Genomic DNA, 14,342 nt, shown 5'->3' with positions numbered 1-14,342 from the left:
CAAGAACTGGAAATAGGTTTGTTCCAATTCTGTAATCCAGTTATATTCTTAACTTTGAGTGTGATACATCAATACTCACACTAGGCACGTGGACAGAAGCACAATGTTTTGCTATTGTTTTATGGATGTCACTGTTTTCTTAGTTTGCAGTTCTTATCAAATCCAGCAATGAAAATACTAGGGCTTAAAACATGTGCACAATTGCACAAACCTAGTTTCTGAGCAGACAGTACCCATAATATCAGCTGGTCTCACGCAACACATCTACATATTTATGTATATTTAAGGTATATGTACTTACATTAAATTTAGGTACACAACATATACATCCCGCATATCATCAAATACAGTAACATGTCTCACGTGTAACAACACAACGGTAGACAATGTGTGAATAGACATTTCGATTACTGTGTATGTTTGGTTTATTTAGCAAACGAAACTTTCAATACAACAACTCAGAATACTTTAATTAGTGAGCAAGATCTCACAATATTGCAACACAGCTAGTGGATTAATGTTTTGGCGTACTGTAGTAAGTACTATGAATAAAAAGTATGATGATATTCAATGATTTTTCTAATGTCATCACGCAAATAAGAATTGCAGTTATAATCTATAGGATAAATGGAAACTATAACACAGTACAGATTATTTGTAAATTCGTTTATAAAACTATTCTTGTTAAAGACTTTGTAATATTTTTAACATGAAGATTAATTAGCATATATTGGATTATACAAAAATGTATACTATGTTGTCTATCTTTGTACCTGTATGTTCATAACTCATACGTAGCTCTATCTATACAGCTCGGTATGGCCAGGTAGTTAAGGCACTCGACTCGTAATCTGAGGGTCGCGGATTCGAATCCCCTTCATACCAAACATGCTTGCTCGTTCAGTCGTGGGGGTGTTATAATGTAACGATAAATCCCAAAGTTCGTTGATAAAAGAGTAGCCCAAGAGGTGGCGATGGGTGGTAATGACTACCTACCTTCCCTCTAGTCTTATACTGTTAAATTAGGGACGGCTAGCGTACATAGTCCTCGTGTACCTTTGCGCGAAATTCAAAACAAACAAGTTATATCTGTATGCATATGTACACATGCATATGACATTAAAGTTATCATTATATATAAACTACTATGTATGTTGATGAATTGAGTTCTATCCCCGAATAGGAAGAAAAACCAGAACACTAGAGTTAAGAAAATTAAGAACCTACTGTGAAAGAAAACTGGATCAAATACCTAAGGCACAAGAGATTTATCTGGAACCGTCATAAATATTTGTAATTACAATCACGTATTAAATAGATTTGTTGAATTTTCGCACAAAATTACTCGTTGACTCTTTCGCTAGCTTTTTGTAATTTTTAAGATGCAGACTAGAGGAAGAGGGCAGCTGGTCAACAAAACTGACCGCTAACGTTTAGGCTTCTTTTTTCTTATTAACGAAGAGTGAGATTGACTATCACATTAAAAATTTCATGTGGCTAAAAGGGAGCACAGGCTTCACGACGGGTTTTGATCCCACAGCCATAAATTGCACGTCGAGCGTCCTAACCACCAGACCATGTCAAGCCCTGAAACAAACAGATCAAACACATCTGTTCCAATATGCAACATTGCTGCTTAATTAGAGTTTAACAGATCTGTTTTTTGTAATTTGCTATGAAACAGTGGTTAACTAAGGTAAAAATTACCCATTACCTACTTTCAACAGCTAGAAGTTAATAAATGAATCATAAATTTTCCATGAACATTTGCCGTTATTTTCTGTTTTTGTGCAGTCTATATGTGCACAACAATGCTTCCTTAAATTTGCTAGTGTGTATGGGTTGAAATGACCTATTAATAAATAAATGAATATTGTTGATTGCACTTCTGCTCGCCAGGTGTCACTGTCTATTGAAGACAAATTAATTGATTTAAACGCCTATCTGGGCAACTAACAAACATCAAGAACCTGGCATGGTATTAAATCATAAGGACTTCGATTGGATATAGTTTATAATTTTATTTATGATTAACAAATCAATACGATATGGCTCAGTTCTGTATCAGTAAACAATGCCAATCCAAAAGAAAACAAAAAACTAAAAACTATCTTGGATCAATACCTAATGCCAGAGTAAAAAAATATTCTAAAAACTACGTTAAATTATTAATTAGGTAAGGCTGTTTTATTCTGAATTAGTAAAGTTTATCCATCAATGCTATTCAGAATTATCAATCTATATCGATTTAAGCTAATTTGTATAAAAACTGCTAAACTACCACTTATGTACGTAAATTGCGTTGAAAGCTATCGCTTATATATCATACCCATAAAAACACAACTTTGTTTCTCGTATTTGATTATATTGTTATTATTCAAGTATATATAAAAATGCATAGAGATGCAACAGTACCTTATATGCAATTCGCACAAATTATACTATCTAAAAATAGCCTATTTTTTAAGAATAAGTTAAACCTGAAAATAATGAAGTATGGTAACAGAATTCGATTACTAATACGGCTTTATTATTAATTAAAATGTTACTACGCAATATATTGTTTGTTTGTTTGTTTTTGAATTTCGCGCAAAGCTACTCGAGGGCTATCTGCGCTAGCCGTCTCTAATTTAATAGTGTAAGACTAGTAGCCGACTCCTGGGATACTCTTTTATCAGCGAATAGTGGGAGTGACCGTCACATTATAACGCTCCCACGGCTGAAAGGGCGAGCATGTTTGGTGCGACGGGGATTCGAACCCTTAACCCACCTGGCGCAATATAATAAAATTAATATATGATATACAACTCCTTGATATAAATATTGTAATTAAAACTAGGCCAGATGTGTAACTTTACGTAATTGGATAAAATGTTTAGTGTTACAATAATTACGCGTGAATATGTGAGCTCACAAGCACCGAGAATGTTTTAAAAGACGACCGAATTAATTTATAAATTCATTCAAATATTTTATTAGAGAATTTCCTTCAACAAAGTTAGAAAAAAACATTTTTTGAACAGATTAAAACAATTTTATTTGGTTTATCTTTGATTTGATATCAACAGATTCTAAATAATTATTCATATCTTTCTCTTACAATTATTTTTACAGCTGTCTTTCAACACAACGTGACAGTTGTTGTTGTTGATGCGTATGACGTCAGTACAATAGGTGTTTTGTAAAGTTGATAAAGCTTTCGCTCTGTTTGGGGTGTGTGCAGGTGCAATATTCTGGACGGAAAAGCGTTTGACCCTACTTGCCCTCAACTTCTCAAGTCCTGAAGTACCCATTAATAATCATCCATATGTTTGTTTTGTAGCAGACCTAGGCTTGAACTTCGTGAAACCTCACTTTATAAAACGAATCACCTGACTGCTCCAACTACCATGACCGATTACTGTTATCACGCTACGTCTAATTGATGCAGAGATTATTAAACACACGTACTGCCGTCTGGTGAGGGGCTTCAGATCACCTCTGACTTATGCTTGTTGATAAAAAAAAGAAAAACAATCTTTCTATATTGTATTCGAAGATATTTACCTTCAACATACTCTATCCAAAATAAAATTATGATTTGATTATATATAAATATTACCTACGAATGAGGTTGATAAATTAGCACTTCAATAGTGGTAACTATTTAATGACTTATACCACGTTCTACAGAAGCTGAGACTGAAAATTAAAATATTCCAGAAACAAGTTTCCAAGTGTGTGTTAATTCTTCTTTAATAATGAAGAACTGCTAGTGTCAATGTTCTTGGGGGTGGGCGGAAAGCTGAAATCTACAACTTTGGAAATATTAGTTCCAATAAGTGCCAACAGATGGCAGGAAAGAAACGAGGCTTACCAACATATGTAACATATTTTCCTAATTACTTTTTTCTCAAAAGGAGAAGAGCTCTCTATTTGAACACAGTCTCTAATGATTTTTTGAAATACGGATACTGATTTTAGATTAATTCATCAAAGTACAAATAATATACCCACAACAATTATACTAGACTTATAGTAATTTTAACAAACTACTAAATTTGTACCTTTAGTGTTAAATCTCGTTTTTTTCTTTTTGAACAAACAAAAACATCTACTGCTTAAAGACCGATGTACGTGTGAAGTTTTGTGATTTTACCCTTCATTTTACCATCTCATTATAACACGACAGTAAAACTAATGGTGCTTGATGCAATATCAGCTTTTAAATTTAAAATCGTGACCAGGTGGTTAGGACGTTCGATTCCCAATCTGAGAATCGTTGGATCGAATCCCAGTCCCACTAAACGTGCTCGTCATTTCAGCCGTGAGTGCGTTATAACATGATGGTCAATCCCACTATTCGTTGGTAAAAGAGTAGTCCAACAGTTAGCAGTAAGTGGTGGTGGCTAGCTGCCTTCCTGCTTTCACTGCTAAATTAGGGATGACTAGCGCAAACAGCCCTCGTGTAAATTTGCAAGAAATTGAAAAAGAAATAATCAAATATAGAATCAGAAGAGTGATTACTAAATATTTAAACATTTACTAACATTTATTTCGTTACATTAATACGTATTTTTGAAACTGTTATGATGAGATTTATTTTTTGCGAATGAATACAAAGCCAAAGAGGGTTTTCGAGAACGCAGAAACACGTTTCGTAAGCAAGAGTACGAAAGAGTTAATTATTGTACAAACTGATAGTTTGTACTAGTTTTATAGTTGGCTTAAAATGATCTTTAACTTTTATGTGTAAAATAATCCAAACTAAATTTGCTTCTGAAAACGGTTTTCTATAAATGTATATAAAGATTAGAAAAACATTTCTCTGGTTTAGTTTCAGTCTGCCCCCCACTAGTACAGCGGAAAGTCTATGGGTTTACAACGCTAAAATCAGGGATTCGATTTCCCTCGGTGGGCTCAGCAGATATAGAAAACACAAACAGTTTCAGCCGATACGACACACTAGAAAGCTGCTGTAAGGTCTGACGAACAAATATTCAATCTTAACAAACTAATTGGTGGTTAAGATAATATATCGCTTGCTAGATGGTTAGAAGACTATCTAAATACAGAGAGGTAAACCATTGCAATATTCTACAGATCTTGCTAAATTTGAAAAGAATGGAAAGCGAAATTTTTCAAAGAATGAAACCCCCTTCCGTTTAAACACGTAATAAAGCAATCAATCAAGATACCTTCTGAAATAATAAGAATAAAAAGCCTTTTATTTAGATAAATTTGCAAATATCGGGTTGATTTGTAAGTAGTGCCTGCTGAACTAAAACTGCATTTCAAACAATTTATTTACTGTTTTTTTGTAATTTGATTTTACAAGGAAAATTATACAGTTAAACAGTTTATTATTTCACTCCCTAACGTCCGTGGTAAGACTTAGAGAACACTTAAAAAACAAAACAAAACGACAAAACATCATAATGTAATTGATATCTCTTTTGTTATTCAAATGTAACTTACGTTCAAGTTAGTAAACTGGTCAATGTTAGAAACATTTTTAATGTTATATTAGTGAAAGTACAACTTTATACATTGTGATGCATTATATTACACTTAATTAAAACATCCGGCAAAGCTCTAATAATAATATGAGTCATATTAATCGAGACAAAATCATCCAACTTTTCACAAAGGTTTCACTCACCACGATTCCGCAGAAAAAGACGTCGCTAGGCTCTTAAAAGATTCGGGGCTCGGGCCAATAGGCTCGGGAATTTTCAGTGTTTCAGTATGATATTGATCATGGTTTACTGGTTTGATTTTTCAACTGGGGATTCGTGACGCTGTAAAGTAGTATCTAGGAAAGGGTTTCGTTTTTCAGTGCCTTGGAACGCTTTTGGTAAGAGTAAAACGTACAACTGGTTGTAATTTAAGTTGTTTGTCACTTTGGATCAAAGAACGTAATAAAATGACGATATGTAACTTCTTAAAGTTGAACGAACATTGAACTGCGATACACCAACGTAACATTGTCACATCAATATCATCGGAAGCGATAAAAGAAAAAGAGACAATTCTAGAATAAAGGCTTCATCTTCATTAACTGCTGTTTGATAACCAAGTAAATGTTAACTGTTGTTTGATAACTAAGTAAATGTTGAACCTCAGCAGTTTCATGTGACAGTCAATCCCATTATTCGTTGATAGCAGAGTAGTCCAAGAGTTGGCGGTGGGTAATAATGACTAGTTGCCTTCCCTTTAGTCTTATAATACTAAATTAAGAACGGCTAGCGCAGATAGCCCTCGTGTAGCTTTGCGCGATATTCAAAACAATTAAAGAAACAAATAAACAAACAAATATATCTTAATTAATTAATAATCAAAAGGTCAGATTTCACAAATGTCATTTAGAGTATGCACAACATATATTATTTCAGCAAATTTAGTAGGACAGAGCACCTTGTAAAAAGGAAGATCTTATTTCACCGCCAATAACTAGTTTTAATAAGAAAAGTGGCATTAGTCACTGTCTATCTATTAGTCACTGAATATCTATTAGTCACTGAATATCTCTGCAACTTAGTTAGATCTGCCACAAATCGTTGGTTACGATCAAACGATAGAATGGATCACTATTCCTTTATTAAAACATATTAGTTGAAGTGAGGCTTTGAAGCATGTTTGTTTTTTGTTTTACAAGCGATTCTGTAAAACGACCCAGAGTAGCTCATTTGGGGATTAGGTCAATGTCTGGGCTGTTCAAGCATGTTGTGGGTTTTATACGTCTCTAACCAAGTATTCTTGGCATTCATTTAGTAACAAAATTCTGTAGTAATTATTTTAAGTTGCTTGAGCTTAACTACAGCAATTTCTCCAGATCTAGCTAACCGGTTTAAAGCACGTTTATACGATAATGATGTGTTACTGTAAGCAGTGTAGCAGTTTTACTAACCGTTTTTTACATTATCATTTAGGTTAACTGCTAGTATTGATACACCGGAGGGCATACTGTTGTAATTCTAGATATTACTCTAGACTGGAAAAGATGATTTCGATAAGTACTTACATCCGTTAAACGTCTTAATAATAGAGGGAAAAGTGTGTAAAGCTTCTAAGGGTGGGAAGGAAAAGAGATTTCTTGCAATCAAGCTATAGACAGCAGTGACTGCAAGAAACGTAAAAGAACAGTTTAATGAACGATATCATGTACTGGTTTGATGGAATGAAGTAACTTAATATTATGAGAATGGGTTTATGGTTGTAGGAATGTAACATCATAATATAGAAATAGATTTAGTACCAGATTATTTGATGGCAGTTTTTGTTGATTCTTTAAAGCCCTGTATTAGAGTCCTTCAACACCATAGTCGTTCCAAGAACTTCTTAAAATAAATATTTTTATTTTTCACGGACCTTCAATTTTTTTTTTTAGATTCTGTTTACCTAACCTGAACGTCTGCCTTTATCAGTTAATAACTAAATTATTTTCTTACTATTCAATGAAGTAAAGATACATTTATAACATGGTGTTAAATTGAAAAAGTAATTGAGCCTCACGAAATGTTGCTATTTCATCTTACAACTCAAGCAAGCTGGTATGTACTTTTCTAGGATTCAATCAGCGAACTTAAGAGTTGTTTTTGATCTTTACTTATATCTTCACAAAGAATAATGAAGATGCGCGAATTTAATGGATCAACTTTGAAAAAATTAACCACTTTCATCACTTCATCCAGCATCATCTTCAATTTTACAAGCGTCTTTCTAACTGCCAATGATTTTCTATGAATGCAGCACTGATTCCATGCAAAAGTTGTCATATTAGCTAGAACACAAGAAATGAGTCTATTGTACTTCTCCGACATTGCACAAGCCCCACCAATATTGATTCCTAGACACTTGGACCATCGAATTTCATTTATCATTAGAAAAGTATTCAAATTAATAAAAATAGTCATAACCTCCTCTGTAGTATATGCTGGTACTGTTTAGCAAAATAGAAAATATTCATTAATGTTCCCATCATATTCACACCGTAAGAATACAAGCAAGTCAGTGTTGTTAGAATCATCTGTATTTTCATTTAGTTACAGAAAATAAAACTGACTTTTTAGCACACTTTTAATTACCTGGTCTTTAACATTATCAGATATGTCTTCAATTTTACACTCTGTAGTATTGTTTGATAATAAAATCAAATTTAAATATTTTGTTAGTTTCTAGCTTTGTTAGGTTTAGCTGCCTTCGTTGAAAACATTCGGCTAACTTGCCGATGCATTCTTCCTGTTTAATTTCGAAATGGCGGCAAAGTTTTGCTGGTTTTATACTTTCGATGAACGATGATTCGTAACAAAAAACACATTGTGGCTTCTGGTTATCTGTAGATTCTGCACATGTAAATCCAAACAAAATGTATTTATCAAAGTATTCAGAATTTTGTGTTTTGATTAATCCATTTGAACATATTGCACTGATATTTATGTTTTCATTACTTTCTTTGTAATTTGAATTTGAACGAGATTTTAATAATCGATCTATAATTATTATAAGCACGTATGATAATATCCAAAATGTTACTGACACGTGTGGAATGCAAGTGCCTAGTTAAATTAAAGGAAACACGCATATCTTTTCACTCTCAGCTGTCATCATTATATCTTTTCTTTAGTTAACTTTAGAACACTATTTTATTACTATATTACAATAAAGTAACATCTTATTGTTTGAAATTCTGGCTCTCTTTGTTTTGCCAGTGAGGAAGCTGGTAATGTAAGGATTTTATATTTCATGTGAAGTCGAAACGGTTAGCGTACTATGTGATTATTAGGAGATCAAGTGATATGTCTACTTCCATCTCTGTCTTGTTAGGTATCTTTTTATTTTAAGATTAATTAGCCATTACCACATCGTTGGTTTTATTTAGCGATAACATTTTCCCTAATACTTGTTTGTTTAATTTTGTATAAGATGGTCTACGTGGATTACTAGGTTACACAGTGTATTCTAAAGCTTCATAAATTTTCTATAAAATATTAGAATAAAAATGATGATAAAATTGTAGTTGCTGCTAGAACCAGGTAGTTTCTAGGCCTGTTGATGAGAGATGATGATGAATGAAAAAAAAATCAGTGTATACTATTCGCCGATTTTTTTACTTTGGGACGCTCTGGATAGCTGAAAAGTGGCATATACACCAAGGATAGAACGATCGTGCCATATCTAGCTTCTAATGACCTGTAGGAAGAAAGTCCAGATGACTTTTGTATTACCTTAATAAGGACATTCGTGTCATCCATACAAAGAATGCTAACACAGTCTACTACAATAACGTGGTTTGAAATAGTTATAACTAGGACAGTTTGAGTATTATGACAGACATAATGATACGCATTTTAGTAAGTGATAACCAACCATATGTCCCCGGTTTAAGAACGTTATCCCTGGAGAAAAATACGCCTAAAGTGTCCTGATTAAAAACATCGTTTTCGAAATATCCTGGCATTTAGTTTCTTATATTATAACGTCTGCAGCATAAATATGTTAGAAATGAGTATTCGGCCATCTTATTATTATTATTAGCTTTGATATAACATCATTATGTAACGACATAGCATATAGTCAAAGCTTGACTTTGAGTATGTCATAGAACATTTTTCTGTTCTTTTTTCAAAACCTTATGTCGTGCTATTAGGGCGCGAGATTCAGCGTAAACAAGGGAAAGCAGTATTGTTAAATAAATGTAAATGTATTTTGTATCTGGAAGTGTGGTTAGTACAGGTACATATTTTAATGTACGTGTACCAGGATTCGTTTTACAAAATATGGTCACCTTAATATTGGTCTTTTACTAAGCAAAATATCTTGAAACCGTAGAATCTAGAACATATGGCGACTGATTAACGTAAAATTATTATACTATGCAACATTAGCATCTTACATAGCAAAGTTTACTTGTAATGTTCAGGGGCATTGAATATTATATTGAAAAGTTAATCATAATATAACTGCATAATAATAAAAATTGTGCATTCAGGCTTAATATTGTAAATATTAGATACATTTTTGCTTTATTGACAGAATTAGTTTAATTTTATGAGTAATAAAGGTTTTTTATTGTGACACATCATAATAAAACTAAAGGATTCTTAAAAGTGGGAGTGTCTGGCATGGCCAGGTGGCTAAGGCACTCAACTTGTAATCCGAGGGACTTAGGTTTGAATCTCCCTCACACCAAAGGTGCTTGTTCTTTCAGCCGTGAGGGTGTTATAATGTAACGATCAATTCCACTATTCGTTGGTAAAAGAGTAGCGCAAAAGTTGGTGGTAATGACGAGCTGCTTTTCCTCTAGACTTACACTCCAAAATTAGGGACGGCTAACGCAGATAACCCTCGTGTAACTTTGCGCAAAATTCAAAAATTATATATTAATTTTAAACTAAGGGCTCAATATTATGATGTATTTAACAAGTTAAACAGTAACATCTGCAAATGTTGGTAACCTCAAAATCGTTATTTAACGAACAGTATTAGAAATACAACTTAAATTTTTATTTTCTGAAACTAAACTTTTGTTTAGTTTAGTCTGTGAATCTCAATTGTGAAAATTCATTAATTTGTATGACATATTTATATTTTTTTAGGTAACCTTGACTACAGTAGACGCGCTGAAACAACCTGCTTTAAACATGTATTTATTTTAAAATAGAGTAGATATTTTTATTATTATTACAAACGAAAAAGTTATCTTGTAAGCTGCACGTCCAGTTGAACTCGTGTGTAATAAACGATAAGTGCTAAGCGCATTACACATTACCTAGGGGCTATCCTCCATAAAATTGACAGAAACGCCCTCTATGGTCAAGTAAACAGAGCCCACCTTCCATATTATTATTTCGATAAAAGAAACGAGAACACGGATAGCGAGAACTATAATTATTAGGTAATAAATTAAGATCGCCTGAGGCGAAGATTTGAGAGGCCTTTTTCTTGCATATATTGCCACCCGCGGCGAGGTGGTAGAGGCTGAAATTAGTCAAGACGTGTAATTAGCTAAGGTTGAACACGAAAAGAGGGTTGACCAGCGCAGGTGGAGTTCAATCCAAAACAAGAAGACAAGACCGGTAATGAAGCAAACGCGGGCAAATATTTTGAAAATGTACTCGTATCTGTAGAACCGACTAGTACATGTTGGCACAGCGGGATGCGAGAAACCATTCCCAAACTGTTAACAATCGATCATCGACGACTGTATCTCCACACAATCTATCTTGGCAATAGGTTCTTCATCATAAACTAACAAAACGCCCAAGAGATTCTTTCGACAACTAAACTCGCATTGAAGCGAAAGAAACTGTCCAGCACCAATTACCAATCGGCTTGAGTTTGTAGTTTTCGAAAATAGCTCGAAAAAATGAACTAGTTTTTTCTGTTTATGGATCTTAGTGAACTTATTCAGCGACGTATATTCAGAAAGCCAGTAAAAATCTATAATTACATCATGACATGTACGTCATCAAAAATGGTGTTCATTTGCTTTAACCAATTTAATCTGGAAAAGAAACATTCTCTCTTTCAATTATATGAATGAAATAACATAATTCCTTGTATAATTATTTATTTATAAAATTAATTATTCTTTTAAATACAGGAAAATAATTTATTTGATAATAAACAAATAAATCACTGACAATGTTAGCTTTATGAAACTAAAGTAGCATTTTACTAATCGTTTTGTAGTAAATGTTTCTTCTTAAAATGTTTTGCAGTCTTAACCTATATACTTGTGTATGTGTACATATATATGTATATCATAGTTTTTTTTTACCTTATTTCAATATTTTCTCAACATTCGTTAGAGCTAGTCTTAAACTATAACTTTCTCACCAATCTCATAAATCTGTATGTGTTAAATTGGCGTCTTTAAATTTGAAGCCACCCTCTAGTGTTCGGCAGGATCAGATGACCCCCATTAAGGACTTACTACTTGATTATATTTAGATGAATTTACTGTGCCTGAAGGAGGACTACCCGCTCCTAACAGTGCGGGCTTCGCAGAGTTAATTGTGCGTTACCAACAGATTTTGAGTGCATTTAGTAAACGTCCTCTGGTGTTATAAATTTATACAAAGGAAACAAAACATAAAATAACAATATTTAAATCCGTTATTTAAGCGCTAATTCCAAATAAGTAGCATCAATTATATGACTGATATTAAACATTTCTTTAGTTTTTTGTGCAAAGTAAATGTTAAGAAATGTTTCGTTTGAATTTCGCGCAAAACTATACGAGAGCTATCTGCATTAGCCGTACCTAATTTTACAGTGTAAAACTGAAAGCAGCTAGTCATCACCACCCTTAACCACCTGGCCATGCCAAGCCGTTAAGAAATGTAAAGTTTAACTTTTCTAATTTGGTTTTATTTTCCTTTGAAGGTTAAAACAGTTGAAATATATGGCATGGTGAGTAGGAGATCACGAGTTAGTACAAAATAATTACTACTAAGGAAAATTCGAAACACGTAAAATTAAGTACTTTCGTAAATTAAAATAAAAGAAAAACACAAAAAAGAGACAGAGCAGAACTCCGTCAACGTTTCATTTAGTTGAGTGTTATTGGGTTGAGGTGAGAAATAGAGAGGAAATGGTCATTCTAAGACCCAAACGTTTTTAAACTATTCCTTTACTTAAAGTATCTGTAACTGTTTTATTATTTACAGATTTTTGCTACATTGCAGCTCCCAACCCTAGAACAGGATTCGATACCCGTGGAAGCAGTGCACAGGTATTCCATCATGTATCTTTGTGCTTAATTTAAAAACAACAACAACACATAAAACAAAATGTTGTAGCTGCTCGTTGACGTTTGTTTATTATCGAAGTAATTTAGTTGAAGTAAACGTAAGCTTTAAAGATGCCAAAAGTATGTAAGAACCTGAAGCACTAAGACTACGAAATATTATTTGTTTCATTTTCGATAAAATTACATTAAACATTACCACTTGGATGTGTATTTCACTCCTTCAGCGTAAATCATAAACTATGGAATATTTTAACAAAAGAATGCAGACCAGTTTGGAAATGTTCAAGTGGAACCTGCGTAATTTCTCTGGAGTAGAAATACCTTGCTTAATTTATAGCAACATTGATGTACGGCTTAAAAAATAAGTACTAAAAGAAGTTAGAATACGTTAACAAGAAGTAAATGGAAGAAAGAAGTGTTTAACATCATAAATGACATCTCATATGCTGGTCACGTTATTTTAAATACAATGGGTTGGAGTTATTATTCTCTGTGAAAACTCATTTAGTTTACAGTCGTGTTTGTATTCCACCCAGAACTAGCACTAGTTGGGTTGCTAAACGAGTTCCTTGCCTTTAAAAGAATAAAACACGTCACATTTTTCCCGTTAACTCTCTCTTAGTTGTTTGCAATTGCTTGTTAAAAGCTCGGAAACATGTATACACCTGTAGTGATGGCTCTGTCGCAAAACACCTGAGAACCTCGAGATGGCGCCACAATAACTATGGATCAACGTGTAGACCTGATACAATGTTTATATTTACATGTTTCATGAACTACGATAGTGGTCATAATATTGATCGCAAGGAATTTCCCAAGACCCTAATATAACGGTCGGGCAAAAAGTACCTTAAACAGTAAAGATTCAGTTCAAAACAATACTTTAAAACCTTTACTAAGGTTGTACAGACACAAAAATGCACAAAAAACAACAACTCACGCATATTAGACATACAAGAAAAAGAAAATCCGCTCAAAACGGAACGTTTGTAATTTTTCTATTTATTATTAATATTCTCTTGCCAGCCTACAACACAAAACTATTCCCAAACTGTTAACAATCAAGCATCGATGACTTTATCTCCACACAATCAATCTTGGCAATAGGTTCTTGGTCATAAAGTATTCCTTTTCCTTCAAGTATCCTTAACTATTTTATTATTTACAGATTTTGCTATGTTGTAGCTCCCCTATTACGAAAATCAAAGAAGTATTGAAAAGCCGATTTGTTTCTTCTGTATTTTACATAAACTAAAAAAGCATTATAGTTTCTGTGTAAATAATGTTATCATTATTCCTTTAAAAAAATCTAAGTACAGAATGAAACAGGATAATAACATATGTAGGTCAGATGATTGCACAATGTGTATAAGCAATGTCTTGTACAGTATACATTTGGTGTCTTTGGGAAGCCAACCTCCATATTATGTATTTTACATCTCGAACTAATGAAATCAAATAATTAATAGTTACAGCAAGTTATCATTAACTGTAGCCAATAGCTTTTAGTTATGGTTATAATTAGTACAATGTAGTCTATATCAGGTAATTCCTTGCCCATAGTTAAGCATAAAAAAACCAACAAATAAGATAACTAACAAACTGA

This window comes from Tachypleus tridentatus, chromosome 10 (genome assembly GCF_004210375.1).
Source record: "Tachypleus tridentatus isolate NWPU-2018 chromosome 10, ASM421037v1, whole genome shotgun sequence".
Taxonomy (NCBI): Eukaryota; Metazoa; Arthropoda; class Merostomata; order Xiphosura; family Limulidae; genus Tachypleus; species Tachypleus tridentatus.
This window is presented reverse-complemented; position numbering follows the sequence as displayed.